The 15,728-nt window shown below is 37.2% G+C and overlaps 1 long non-coding RNA gene across 1 annotated transcript in view; it reads right to left on the bottom strand.

Annotated features, from left to right (window-relative positions):
- LOC145716262 (uncharacterized) overlaps positions 1-1,720 on the bottom strand; it is a 90,595-nt gene extending 88,875 nt beyond the window's left edge. The window contains exon 1 of the long non-coding RNA XR_014138831.1: positions 1,699-1,720. This is a non-coding gene — a long non-coding RNA (uncharacterized LOC145716262). The remainder of the gene's footprint in view (positions 1-1,698) is intronic.
- Between the last annotated feature and the right edge of the window lie 14,008 nt (positions 1,721-15,728).

Below are 15,728 nucleotides of genomic sequence, written 5' to 3'. Positions count from 1 at the left end.
GGACAAGGCAAGAAACAACAAATGTTGGAGAGGTTGTGGAGAAAGGGGAACCCTTTTACACTGTTGGTGGGAATGCAAGTTGGTACAGCCACTTTAGAAAACAGTGTAGAGGTTCCTCAAAAAATTAAAAATAGAGTTACCCCATGATGCAGCAATTGCACTACTGGGTAGTTACCCCAAAGACACAGATGTAGTGAAAAGAAGGGCCATATGCACCCCAATGTTCATAGCAGCAATGTCTGCAATAGCCAAACTGTGGAAAGAGCCGAGATGCCCTTCAACAGGTGAATGGCTAAAGAAGATGTGGTCCATATATACAATGGAATATTACTCAGCCATCAGAAAAGATGAATACTCAACTTTCGCATCAACATGGATGAGGGTTTGGGATCTTTACTCTACCATGGTGGTCTTCCTTGGTGATATGGTTGGCCCATTCTCATATTTTAGGTCTTAGGTAAATGGCTTCTTTAGAGAAGGCTGATATAGAGAAAAACAAATTAAAATGGCAAATCTCCTCTCCCCATTGACTATCATATCCCCTCCAATTTATTTCATTATAGCCCTCATAACAATCTAAAATCGTCTTGTTTATGTAATGATATACTTATCCATTGTCAGTTTTATCATATTAAAAGAATAAGGTCAGGCACTTTTCTGTCCTATTTACCATTATATTCAATCAACTATCTGTTTATAATTTAGCATTTCATTTATATTCCTGTAGGAAAATAAAACTCTGGCCATGGTGATATACTTTGACTATATTACAAATATTCCCATAAGATCCCAAAGGCCCCTGTTTGGGATCTGTGACATTAGAACATAGTTTTTGTATTTCCATAGGCAGTCCCTATCCCTATCCCTACTTATTCTCATCTTGTTCTCACCATGAGACTAAATTTTCTAAACAAGAAATTTATAGGAGATCTCCAGAGGGGGCTTAGCTTTATCCATAATTCGGGTCCTACTTATGGGCCACTCTGGCTAACTTACCTATTTTTTTCCCTGATTTCCCTGGTTACTGTGGGTTCCATAACTCTTACCTTGTCTTCTTGGCTTGACTACCTATTGTTTACTTTCACTTTTTTCATTATTATAATCCTCTGACTTTCCTGGTTGGAATAACACCAAAGTGATTCCCACTACACTTTTTTATGTCTTCCAATGATGAGAATGACAATCAAGTCATTTTTTTAAAAAATTTTACTCCTTTTTAATTTAAGTACAGAGTTCAAAATTTGGCAGATATGCAACCAAGAAGAACCCTTCACTTAGAAATAAAATAAATGAACTGGACAGGTACATTATAAACTAATACAAAGGATATATCTGCTCAAGTTATTGTAAGTCAATATTATAGTCATAACATGAATTCTACCTTTTGTCAGTGGAAATCCAATCACCCAACAGGCAAAAATTAACAAATTTGTTTAAACTTGTGATAAGGAACATGGCTATACTGGAACTAAAGGAAAACAAGATCATACTAGATCCCAGCCACCTCCTGCATTATAGACCTGTAGAACAGATCAATAGGAATACCTTCTTTTATAGACAAGCCTTAGGAGCTTGATTAGGAAAAATCAAATATCATTTACTTTGTTGAGTAAGAAATTTTGGAAAAACGTACCAAAGAAGTATTTTTCAAGCTCTTAAAAAGCTTCCATAAGTGCCAATCTCTTACGTTATACTTACAAACTGAACTTAACCTGTAGTTCCAAATCTAGAGATCCAGTTCTCCTATGGGATTAGCTCGTGCGGCTCATGGACATTAAGTGTTATATTTTCTTATGACAGTCTGTGTGGTGTACAGGGAAGAGCCATGTTTGTGATTGGAATTAGACATTCCTGGTTTCCTAATTCATGTCTGTCACTTTCTAACCATGTAGCCTTGGGTATATTTCATAACCTTTCTATTTCTTCACTTACTTAGCTATGAAATGGTGACAAGAATGCCTACTTTTCAGAGTTGGTATGAAATTGAGACAGGAATGAAAGATTGGAGATACAGAGCAGAACTCAATAAAAGGTAATATTTTTATGACTATACCCCTTGTCGTTGAAAAACACAAGAGTGTTAAGATATTGTGGCAGCTGTTGATGAGGTAAAATTACATTATTGACAATACCAAATGCATTTTAGAGTCTTCTATTTTAGGGCAGTAATTGATAAGTCCTAGCATGATAGAGGGACATGTCAATATTATAACTTGCTTTTGTCAATTCTGCCATAAATTGAGGCATTCCCATCTTTCATCTCTTGGGAGAGAGGAGCCTTGCTAAGTAAGCTGAATCAAAACTTTCTTTTTCTGTTTTACTTTGGTCGTAGCCACTTTCTCATTCTTGGTGTTTCTAGAACTCTGAGGGAATTAGATACAAGTAGGACAGTACAAATGAAGAATACCTGGCATTTATTTTAATGTCCTTTTGCCATGTTGCATTGTGATGTGGTTTCTGTCCTCTTACGTCCTTCTCTCACAAAGGGAAAGCACTACTATTAATAAAGAGAAAAATACTAATAGGCCAGCCGCACATATTTTTTTGTGTGCATGGCTTCAAATGATAATGTGACACAGTCTATCAATTGCAGATAAATATGTTTCTATGGTGTTTCATTTGCCAGAGCCACTGGGCAGGATTACACACGTGTCACCTACTATAACTTTCATCACACTTTACAGGGATTAATGGCACAAGAGCTTTTCTTCTCTTCTAGAAAGTGGCTTCCACAAACCTCTCACACTCATAAAATACCTTAATGGATACATTAATAAATACAGAAGAAAGTCTTGAATTGATGAGTGAATGAACAGACAGCCATGGAATGTTGGAGAGAATCAGCCAAATCTTCAAGTTTTGAGGGCTTTCTAGGAAAGGAGAGCATCATAAACTCTGAGAACAGGGAAACAGAATCTCCAGCTGAAATACCATTAAAACAGGAAAATAACATATATTGGACACAGGTCTTGAAAGATAAATATGCTATGAAAGAGGGACATTTAAGGAAAGGGGGATTCTGTCAAGAAGGACATCAAGGTGAAGTAAGCCAACAGGTGGATAGAGTGTCAGCAGCCCCAGGAAACAGGAGGGCAAAGAACCGAAGAAAACAGGAAGAAAGAGAAATACGTCTAGAAAAACAGATTAGTGGAAGAAGAGGGCCCTATTGCAAATCCTAAGAGTTGAATAAGAAAAGATCACAAAAAGATGTTTCACTCTAGAGAAAATAGAATTTATAAACAAATAAAATGTCTTAAATTGTCAAGAGCACAAATTAAAGTCAGTTAAAGCAGCAAGTTTTTAAAACTGGTTTTTTTTTCAAAAATTGGAAAGTATCTTTCCATACCTTTGAGAGCTTTATGTTGACATTTTCTCATAGTTTCAAGTGGAGGACTAGACTTATTTTAAAAGAGAAAAATACAAAAATGTAGAGATGTGTCAGTGGGAACAGTAAGAAAAAGACAAAGGAAGTGAATGGTAAATTTAAAAAAAAAAAATTAGCAGGGCTTGAGGGTTTTAAATACACAAAAGCCTTGCTGTCATATTTGGGCCTCACATATAAAAATATTATTAAATATTTATGAAACAAGGAGAACCACACTTCAACAATTTTTAAAAATTGTTTTTGTCCATAATGTGATGGACATTAAACAAAAGATAATTTGACATAACAAGGTTTCAGTTAGGTTGCCAAGCATATTATTCATCACAAATAGCGATTTTTTCCCCAATTTAAAAGGAGAGAAACTTTACAATAAACTCTACTATTGTTTTTTCCACTATGAAAACCATGATTTCTTGCTTGTTGCCACTTGCCGTAAATCAGCTACTTTTCTAAGTAGTGATAAAACTTCCTTCAGAATGGAGACATTGTAAATTATGATGTACCATTGCTGACCATAGAGATTTTTTGTAAAGTCTAGTTATTGTGCACACACAAAACAATATCAGGGCATGAAAGAGATTTGTAAGCTCAAAGCCCTATTCATTTTTATGGGAGCTGTATCATATTTATGCTAATTAAAAATTCTTTCCATTCAGAGAGGAAAAAAACTCAAGGAATGTGCTTTCTGAACAAAGAATAAGAATAAAAATAATTACTACCACAGTTTATCAATTTCTTCTCTCTGTTGATAAATGATTCACTGTCTGTTACTTTTAGCAGGCGTTTAAAAGTGAAACAAGGCTTGAGTTGTCTGAGAAGGAAAATTCCACAACAGTAGATAAAGCTCAGTAATAAAAATAAGACACATTGAAATTGTTTCCCAAATGGAGGGGCCAAAGTAAGAGCAAGACACAAGCAAGATTATAACAATTTTTCTATCACTCATCCCAAGCAGTATTTCACTAGCCAGTTACAGTGAATCCTCAGTAAAGAAAAAATCCACAGGACACCCCAGGACTAACCACTGAATAAGCAGAAAAGAAGCAGAATGACATAGGGGTGTTCAGATGTTTTTATTGTTTTCAGAGTATTGTCAAAACAAAATTTCAGCTATAGCTTTCATGAGGCACCAAGAATTTTTATTTTCAAAAAGTGGCATTTTGAAGTTCTTACCAGGTACAAGAACTTTGGTGTGATGCCATATAAAAATAATCTTACCAAATTACACTTGGAAGAATCAGAGTCCAGTAGGCTTTTTTGCATAGGGCTTGAAATTCTTAAAGATAGAGATAAGTCAAGGAAGGCGAGAATCACTTTTGGAATCAAAATATATGACAAAAGTCCTAGAACAGGAAGGGACTCTAGCTTCTGTAGACCAGCTGTCTCCCCAGTGCAGTAAAGTCCTCTAGACCAATGCTCTAATGTACACGGGCAATCACCTAGGGATGCTGTTAAAAGGAATAGTGTTAAAACGCAGGTTTGGGTGAGGCCTGAGAGTCTGCATTTCTAACAAGCTTCAGGCCAGATCAATTATGCTCTTCTGTGGACCTCAATATATGCAAGAGTTGTCTAGTCTATTGAGAACACTTTCCATAATGTGGACTCATTACTTCAAGAAGAAGCAATTTCCACCCAGGGTCTGTCATTAACTGACTGAAATTCAAATGACTTTCATTAAGCCAAAATTTGCTTTTCAATAACTTCCATCCATTTATACTAGTTCCAGCCTCCAGAATCACAATTACTAAATCTAATTTCTCTTATACATAAAAGACTAAACTCAAGAAATGTAGCCCCCTTGATTCTTTTCTTTCTTAGAAAAATATATCTCCAATACAATAATGGTTTTGAGTTTTCTCTGCCATCTTGTCGGCTCTATATTGGATTTGTTTGATGGTATAACATTCATCTAAAAGTGAGGCCCCAAGGTATGAAAACAACTCTAGTCCAAATTGGACTAGCAGTCATTATGCTTCCATGTGTGATCCTGTTTCCATAAAACACATTAAGTATGCCTGAGTTTGTATGAAACCCATGAACACAGCCCAAAACTGACAGAGCACATGGTTAATAATTCTCCAGTAAACAGCCCCCACCTAAATGGAAATAAATAGCTAACTTGATCATTAAATCACTAACCTCCTCCATTTTTGTTTGGTATGGTGAGCGCTGATGAAGTTTCTCTCACAGGGGTTTAGTCACCTGGTTCACAACCTCATTCTCTCCTTTTGGCTGTCATCACTCACATTGCGGCCTCACACGTCTTAAAGCTATTGAACTCCAATGACCTCCATGTCCACACCAGTACACCCATTTATTGTCATGTCCACACCCCCATTGTGTCATCCCTTAAACCGTTTCTCTTTTGAGTTTTGGGATTCTGAGCAGGGAGCAGGGCTGCAACCGAAGTACCGCATGTTCCTCCACAATGCACACAGAGTCTCATTTGTGTCTTTATTGGGATCCTTAGGCCTTTGATGTCTCCATGCTGTGGTAATCCGTCATGCCCATCTGATTCCACTTTTCTTTCATCCCAGTTTACAATTTCTTATTAAAATTTATTAGAAGTTTGAGAAGGTTCTTGCACTGCACTGCTTCCTGCAGGGTCCACTCTCATTTCCCCTAATTCTAGCTCCGTGAAATCCTCATTACCCGTTTCCTTCACTCCTGTCTGTACAGAAGTGCATGGCTGGGGGGATGGGGAAAAGTCTCTCGATTTACTGGTTTCATTAGAAAGGCAAGTGATTCAAACTGCACTTTGGATTCTATATTATTCACTCGCTATAACAACCGATCCAAACCTTCTTTAACATCTTGAAGTCCCCAACCCTCCCTGGAATCATAAATTTTTTTTTTGTTGTTGGAATCATAAATTTTAACAGAACAGATGATCTCATTGACAATTCACTGAAATGATCAAGACCACCTGGCACGTGGTCTCTCTACTTCCCTGCTCTCCTAAGAGTGTCTTTGTATTTTTGCCTTTCCTCCTTCACTCTAACCTCCTCAGAGGAAAACTCTCCCTTTTAGGAATGCCAAGGTTCAAATGTCTGCATATTTCTATTGAGTACTTTCCTGCCTAGAACAATGTGTTGTTCTATCAGTTATCCATTCTGTTCGTCTCCCTGCTGGATTGATTTATACTCGTTACCTATGAACATGCTCACATGTTCATAACCCTCTTCTAATTAGATTTAAGCCTTCCGTCTTTTTTACTTCACCTGCAAACTTGGTGAATAAGCCAATCCTCCTGCCTCCACTTTAAATAAATGCTCTTTGTGAGCCCTTGTAATTGGATTCTCCTTCCTCATCTATCTCAGTACTCTCTTGCCCACTGGAACATGTACTGAAAGTCAGAGCCTTCCAGTCATGGAATGAATCAAAGTCAAGGGGATAAAAGACACAGCAGAGGAGATAGAGTCCATGGTATTGTGATAGTGTTGCATGGTGACGGAGGGTAGCTACACTTGTGGGGGGCGTGGCATAACCTATAAACTTGCTGAATCACTATGCTATACACCTGAAACTAACGGAACATTGTGCACCAACTACACTCAAAAAAATTTTAAAAAGTCACTCCTGATCAAATCTAATAGCATTTTCTCAGTGACACTCCTCCTTGCTCCCTCCATTGCATTTTGTATTACTGATTGCCTGCTCTTTCTTAAAGATTTATTTATTTTTTTTTCTGAATTTCATTATTTTTTATTATTCTGGTTCTTCGGTCCCTCTACTCTTGTGTCCAATTAATTTAAAACACCTGTCACACAGCAGATGATTTTTCCTTCTTTTCCAATTCTTATTTAAGGCTATATGTTCAACCATCTCTCTCTGTCTCCAGGTGGTAGGATAATGATCACCATACCAGTATTAGCCCATATTTCTCTGTCCATAATTTCAGAGACATAAAAGAATCAGTCCACTGCAATAATTCTGCATGAAAATTCTATAGGTATTTCAATTTTTTTCTAAGCTTTCTCCTTAAATCTGTACTTCCTCCTATATTTTGTCTTGGCTGTGAATATCACCATTAATCTAGAATCCTGAGTCATCTTAGATATGACTTAGATATGACACATCATCATTCAGTCAGTCCTGTTTTTTTATTTCCTCACTGTCTCTCAAATACATTATTCTAGTCACACTCCACTTCTCTTTTCATAGCATTAGTCTAATTCTTTTTCTTTCTTTCTTTTTCTTTCTTTTTTTCTTTCTTTCTTTCTTTTTTTCTTTTCTTTCTTCTTTCTTTCTTTCTTTTTTTCTCTTCTTTCTTTCTTCCTTTCTTTCTTTCATCAATTCTTGGAAGGTATATCACAATAGCTTCTTAACGGATTTCTGACTTTCCACCCTTTAATCCATCCTTCACAGTGCAACTACTTTTATCTTTCTGAAATCCTCTTTCTTCCCAGATGGATTCTACTACTGCCTAGGATACGCATGATCTTTTGAGGCTGGAATCTGCCTTAAAAACTGATCTTAGCCTGATGATGGGTATTAAAGAGAGCACGTACTGCATGGAGCACTGGGTGTTATACACAAACAATGAATCATGGAACACTACATCAAAAACTAATGATGTAATGTATGGTGATTAACACAACAAAATAAAAAAAATTAAAAAAAAAAACGATCTTAATCTACCACTGACTAACTATCCAACCACTCTTCTGTCACAGTCTTCTCTCTGACAAAAAAGGTCCTCTCATTCATACTTGTTAAAATAGTAAATCCTCTTCTCATCTCAAATTACAGCACATAAAAGATTCATACTTTTCTGGTCTCCATTGCTGGGAATAGTCACCACTGTCTATAAAGACTCACAAGCCCTGCTTTGGTGCTCAGTTACAGCGCTTGTTATTTTTTTTTTTTTTTTTTAAAGATTTTATTTATTTATTTGACAGAGAAAGACACAGCGAGAGAGGGGACACAAACAGGGAGTGGGAGAGGGAGAAGCAGACTCCCTGCCGAGCAGGGAGCCTGATGTGGGACTCGATCCTGGGACTCCAGGATCATGACCTGAGCCGAAGGCAGTCGCTTAACCAACTGAGCCACCCAGGCGCCCTACAGCGCTTGTTATTGTGCACACGCTCCTTCTTCTATCTCCGGTTAGACTGCAATGCCCCTCAGAGAGACGAGACATCTTTCCATCTTGGACAATGCCTACTACATGATCTTCTGCACTTGCTAGGTAAATTAAATTGTCTTTTCATGACATTCTATGTTCCATGTGTAAAAGCCTCCATGTAAAAAATAGAAATAAAATATAGGACTGTAATTCTACTCAAAGAAAGAAGGAAATTAAAAAAAAATAAAAGGAAACACAGTAGGAAGGCAGACCCAGATTAAGAGTTTTGCTTGTGAATTTTTCTTCTTCAAATTATTCATTGAGAAACCCCAAATCCATATATCATGCTGATAAACTTTCCCTTTCTTGAATTAGGAAGTTGTACATAGAATACAGAAAGACTTGAGAAGATATCAACAGAGACCAAAGTTGGTTTATTTAGCTTCTCCTGCATAATTTCAGATCAGGCTGCTGTGAATCGGAGAAGAGCTGAGGTAAGCAGCTCTTTTAAAGTATGATTACTTTTCTCCAATGCAACAACAGGAGAGTTGAGTAAGCTTTCCGGGTGCCAGGGGGTAGTAATACTACTGCTTTCTCCTTTTCATATTGAAACATAATCCTCTCTATCATGTTTGCATTTCTGGTGCTATTAGCAGAAAAAGAGTAGCCATAAGTTGTTATTTTCTTGCTTGCATCAGTTTTGATTGGTCTTATTCATTGAAAACCCCACAAATCACACATCTGATGTTGCCTGTATAATGTCTACCTCTACCCGCTTCCTCCTAGAATGTGTAGTGGTGGGCAGATTGCTTACATATTCTGAGAATTGTCTTTTTTATCACCATAACGTGTGTGTGTGCATGTGTGTGTGTGTGCATGTACACGTGATTGTATGTCAATAGGTGTGGTCTAACCATTTCTGTGCCCACTGATGCAGAAACACAGAACTTCCCTACATGCTGAAGAATGGTTACCCCTCTGCTGAACTTACTTACCTAGATGTGAGCTAGAAATAAATCTGACAAACTAGGATATGAATGCATGATTAACTGTAACCTAACTTCAAAAGTAACATCTCATCACTCTTGTTATATTCTAGTCATTATAAACAAGTCTCTGGGTCTGGATTGCACTCAGGGACATAAACACCAGGAAACAGAAATCAATGAAAGCCTACTCAGAAGCTGCCTATCACACATCCCCTCTATTTACTCACCCACTGTATCTCTGCAGGCTCCATGGACTCCTTTGCATCTTTCTTTTTAAGCTGGCTCTCTTAGAAGCCCACCCGATTAAAAGTGATAGTTCCCCAAAGAGGAGAACTGACAGAGTGAATGCATCTTGAATCCCTTTCTAGTGGGCCCTGTAAAGCTGCGTGTGGGGGCTATTATGCATTTATTAAGGGAGATTTGGCAGCAGATTCTCTAGAAAGGCCTGTCCTCAGCCTGCCCAGACAGAGGCAAGGGATATAGACACATGCATTGGCCTGCTCAATATTGTAATGAGATGCTGTAAGTGCTCTGGTAGACTCCTGAAAATTCTTTTGGTGGTATCATCAATAACTGATTATTCTCAAGATCTAATGAAATATTTAAGACCCAACCTCCTCTATTAGAATATTAGTCTTAAATTTATAGGCTGTTATGATAATATCTGGTGTGTTACGGGCTGAATATTTGTGTCCCCCCCAAAATTCATATTTGAAACCCTAACTCCCAATATGATAGTATTTGAAGATAAAGACTTTGGGAAGTAAAAATACTTAGATGCACATGAAGGTAGAGATCTCATGATGGGACTAGTACCCTCATGATGAGATAAGAAGAGACACTCAAGAGCTTGCTCTCTCCCCCTCCCTGCATATACACAAAAATAAGGTCATATGAGCTCAACAGTGCATGCCAGGCACCTACAAGCCAAGAAAAAAGGTCTCAGAATGAAACCTGCCTTAATATTGGACTTCCAGCATTCAGAACTGAAAGAAATACAATTCTGTTGTTTAAGCCACCCAGTCTGTGGTGTTTTGCTATGGTGGCCCAAGCTGACTAATACATAGTGTGTAAATGAAAATAAGAAATGCTGACAGATTTAACAGGGAAATCCATAGCATACTGATCATCTTGATCCAAACAATTGAGGTAACTGTCAAAGGATTAATGTTAATTATTTACAGAAATACCACTATGTACATATCCAGTTTCACTCATTCAATTTTATTCACACATAGCCATTGATAATTATTATTTCATAGTATGAATTTTTAGTTGAAATGGCTTTTATTAGTTCAAATTATAAGCTATTGAAAACATTTTATAGTACATGTGTTTGATAGCTTCTCTATACATCCTAATATAATAAATTCCCCAAAGCTCAAAGAAAGAAACAAAAGAGAATTTATTCAAAAGAGTAATCATGAATGTTTACATTTTTCACCTAGGGGGCTATGTGTGTGTATGTGTGTGTGTGTTTGTGTGTGTATAATTTTAATTATTAAAGCATGCAACTAAAAGCTGTGGCATGTAAATATGATACTCATTGATTATTTCAAAATATTAGAAGTGTTGTTATTCTGTTCACACCACCCAGTACGCATTGTCCATGCCTCCTTCCTGAATACAAACACAAAGGTTAGCTGCACATAGTAGCTTGAGTTTTAATGACAGCTACAGGAAAGAGGATAAAGCTAGGAAAGGTCTAAAAGCCCAATAGACGGCTTTAAAATAAGCTCAAGAGGGCAACAATTTCAGTCTAGTTTGTTCACCACTATATGCCCAGTGTCAAGAATGGTGCCCGGTATACACTTGGGGCACAATAAATGTATAAGTTGACCTGAAAATTTCCCTTGTCCCCACTATGCAGTAGTTGGGGTAGGGGCTAAATATGAAAGGAGAGCATAACAGCAAACTAACATTTAAGTACATATTATGTTTTAAATACTAATACGCAAAACCAAATTAGTTGAGATCCTAGTCTTAAAAATATGTTTTAATCATACTACTTTCCAAACATCAGTTTATATTATTATTTATATTTTAAACATATTTTGGTGAAACCATTGTGTTTTTTTTGTGCCTCATACCAGCATTCACATACCAAAAGTGTACTACTAATAATAGAATATCTCAGTCACTGAGTGCATTAAAAGAAGAAGAAGAAGAAAGAAAGAAAGAAAGAAATTTAGATGACTAGACTTTCATTAAAAATCTTTAAGAACTCTTGGATCTACAGATGAGACACAAACCTAATCTGTTTATGACTTCTCTTTAAACTTACCTTAATTAAAAATGAATTGTTCTACACTTTCCTCATTTCCCTGTACCAGGTTAGTCTCTGCCTATTATGTTTCTTCCCTTCTGGGGGAAAAAAAGAAAACGATTTTCTGACAAATTAAGGTTTATGTGCCTTCTATAATATGATCCCAAATTCTCCTGGAAATAGCTGAAACTTCCTTAATAAACTGAAAAGAGTCAACACACAGCTTCAAAGGGACCCTTAAAATGGGATTTGGAAGTCATTCGCTCTGACTGGCCGGTTAGCAGTTTCCGTAGCATGTGGTTATTTAACTCCAGAAAGCCAATGACAGGGCTGGGAAGAAAAATACTAAGCTTTCACCAAACATAATTGAAAGATGAAATTGATTAGCTAATGTTTACTCTACGGAGTCAATAAATGCAAGAAACAGGTTCCAGTCAAAGATTGGCGGTGTGTGGTCTTCTTCAACCTCCTCCCTCTTAACTTTTAGCCCCCATTAATTCTTGGAATCAAGATCACTGTTTTTCTGTGTTGCTGGCTCTAGATGCAATGGGGTGATTTAATGAAAATAAAATTGCAAAACGTGGTGGCTTATGGTGAGACTTAACTGTTTATGTTTAGACTTCAGTATCTAGCAACTGGTTTCTCCAGTCATTCAATCAATATAAATTCTCCACTTGTTCCCTGGCCCAGAGGCTCTGCTCTTGCCCCATGCTATTTTCCCCACCCCATCCACCTCTGTGCTTCCTGGCCTCCTTGCCATCCAGCCATACTTCTGTCACTTATCTGTCTTGGATTCATGATTATTTGCTTATCTCTTTATGAGGGACTACATCTGCTACAATGGGAGATCCTTGAAAAATTGTATGTTTTTTGTCACCTTCTTCCCTTCTAGAGCAGTGTCTAGTCCATGTAAATGTTCAGAAATGACATATATGTAAAGTAAACAAATAAATTGACTCATGCTTCTGTCAGTAAATTAATGATCAGAAACATCAAGTGATCAAAATAATCCTCTGGAAGCATTTCTATCATCCATCACTTGTGGAGTCCAAAAGAAGTAGATGTTGATTATGTGATAAATATGGCTATTTGTACATTTTAAAGCACTAATATTTGGCATTCTAAAAGCATATTTTGAAGGTAGGCAATTAAAATTAATTTTACTCTTAAGCGGTATGTTAAATTTTATCTTCGAGGTTTCACATCTTGTCTAGATAGAAACAGAATGTAGTGGATGGGACCTATGTTTAGAATTCTCTACTCCCTGGCCACTTGAGTCAGTTAAATACCTTTTAACAGCCTTTTGGTTTGGTTTTGTTCCATTTTGCTTTTCATATCACACATCAAAAACTGTTTTAAAAACAATTTGGCTAGGAATCAAATAACTAAACTATTGGATTAGTCCTTAATAACATTCTAGTTCTTTAGAATTTTAATTTGTATTAACAGAGAAAGCAATTTTTACTCCATTTGTTTTCATTTAATGTGAAAAAAAAATATTATCCCTAAATATAATATTTGCCAATGAGTTTGTGTCAATCCTACATACTGTGGATCAGGCAAAATTTTTTAACAATTCAATGAAATGCCACTGATAAATTAGTCAGCTTTCTAAAAACTGTCTAGTTCACAGAAAGACATCCCAAAGTGGAAACATAACATGTATAATTTTGTTTCTAAGACGTGTAGGAAAGTAGCAACATGCTATTTAAAACTTAACATTTGCCACTTAAAGCAATCCTCTAAATTTTCTGGTTTTCAAACATACACTTTAAATAGAGGGTATTTTCACCTAAAAAAAAAAAAAAAGAAGAAGAAGAACATTTAGCATAAAAAGATTCCTTTAACCTTGAATTATAGAGGTATAATGTGGAAAATGGATTGATTATCTACAGCCTACAGAGCCTTTTTCTCCCTGCTGAAGAAAAGCTAATGATCAAGCCTGTTCTATTTTCTACAGAGGCACATTTCCCTGGACACTGCCAGTTCACCGGGAGCCATCCCATTCAACGCCTCAAGTCCCTACCTTCTAAAATGGGTACATTTCCAAAACGCACTGGTAAAAGGCTCACATTTTATTAAGTATCACTCTCAGAAAGGAATTTAAGAATCATGCATTCCGATTTGTCATATGATGGGTTAACTAGAAACTTCAGTTAAATTAAATAGTTTGAAATTATACCATTTTAGGAATTTATTAGTTTCCTGAGACTACTGTAGCAAATTAGTCCAAACCAATTGGCTTAAAACAACAGGAATTTATTTTTTCACAGTTCTAGAGACCAGAAGTCCAAAATCAACAAGTCCACAGGGACATAGTCCCCCTGGGGGCTCTGTCTAGGGAAGCCAACTTCAGCTTCTGGCTGCCGGTTTCCTGGACTTGGGGGCCATATGGTTCCCTTTCACCTCCTGTCTTCATATCATCTTCTCTGTATGTGTGTTTCTTCTCTAGATGTCTCTTGCAAGGACACTTGTCACTGGATTTAGGGTCCATCCAGATAATCCAGGACGATCTCCCTCATTGCCTTAACATGAATTACATCTGCAAAACTTCTTCCAAATGAGGGAACATTCACAAGTTCCGGAGATGAGGACGTGGACATATCTTTCTCAGGGCCACCATTCAGACCACTGCAGATGAGAAATCTAGGTAGTGACAGTAACAGTCATATTCCTGCTTTATCTCCTCCAGGTGCTTCCATACATCCTCTCATTTTATCACGAATCCAGCTCCCTCATTTTACACAGATGATGGAAACTGGAAGAATTACCTCAGAGGGGTCACAAAGCTAATTAATGACAAACAGGAAGACTACAAAGTCACTTTAAGTTTCTTTGTTTGTTTAACAAATCTACTTATTGGTGCACATTTTTTTTTCCTTTATATCTGCAAGTCTGTAGTTATCTCCTAGAAGAGTTTTCCCTTAGGATTTTGGGAACAGCTGCTATTAAAAAAAAAAAAAACTGAATTTTGGTTAAGAATTGTGTTTATCTATTTATTTATTTATTTTAGAGAGAGAGTGCGGGCTCAAGTGGGGTGAGGGGAGTGGCAGAGGGGGAGGGAGAAGGAAGAGAGACAAGCAGATTCTGTGCTGTGCACAGAGCCCAAGGCAGGGCTTGATCCTAGGATCCTGAGATCATGAGCTGAGCCTAAATCAAGATTTGGATGCTTAACCGAATGAGCCACTGAGGCACACCCCGAAGTTTTGTTAAAAACGAGAAGTCGGGGCACCCGACTGGCTTAGTCAGTGGAGTGGGTTGTTTTTGATCTCAGGGTTTTGATCTTGGCGTTATGATTCACATTGATTGTAGAGATTACTTAAAACAAATAAAAACTTTAAAAAAATTAAAACAAGAAGTCACACCATCTATTCATATTAGTAGTAGTAGTCAATGTATAATAGGCTCTGGCTATGGGCCTGGTGTGACATTTTACATGTATTACCCTCTTTAAGCACAGTATAATCAGTGGTTGAAATCTGGTCCAGCTATCTGATAATGCTGAGTTTGGATTCAGCTGCAAAATTTATTCAGAGGGGCCCTTTGATGAGTCAGTCAAACTCTCTAATTCTCTTTTCCCCAATCTGAAAATCGGAGTTAATACTTGACCTTCCCTCACTGGGGTTGTGCTAAAACATAAGAGAAGGTGATACCTCCGGTCCTTAAAAGAGTGTGTGGCTCTTAGTGCACCCTCCACCCAAGGTGTATGTTCTTTTGGATGGAAGACACTTTCTTTAGTACAATTCCCTCAGTCAGAATGAGAGATTTTTCCTCATCTGTAACATTTCTAGAGGGTGTCTTACATATCTGTGTGTGTGTGTGTAATGACCTTCTACTCTGCACCCTTTTTCTCTCCCTGCCATCTTCACCCTTCCCCTATAACACTCTTTTGCAAACAAGACCACACAAAGAATTTGATTCGGACAATGATCTTTGGAACCAAAGAATGGCTGATGATGCTGTCCCAAGGAAACAGCAATGACGTTTTTCATCCTAGAATAAATGCCCCTCCCAAATCAAGAA

The sequence above is a fragment of the Leptonychotes weddellii genome, chromosome 1 (genome assembly GCF_054177405.1).
Source record: "Leptonychotes weddellii isolate Sample4059 chromosome 1, ASM5417740v2, whole genome shotgun sequence".
In the NCBI taxonomy this organism is placed as follows: Eukaryota; Metazoa; Chordata; class Mammalia; order Carnivora; family Phocidae; genus Leptonychotes; species Leptonychotes weddellii.
The sequence above is the reverse complement of the archived record's forward strand: the minus strand, read 5'-3'. Positions and strand labels throughout refer to the sequence as shown.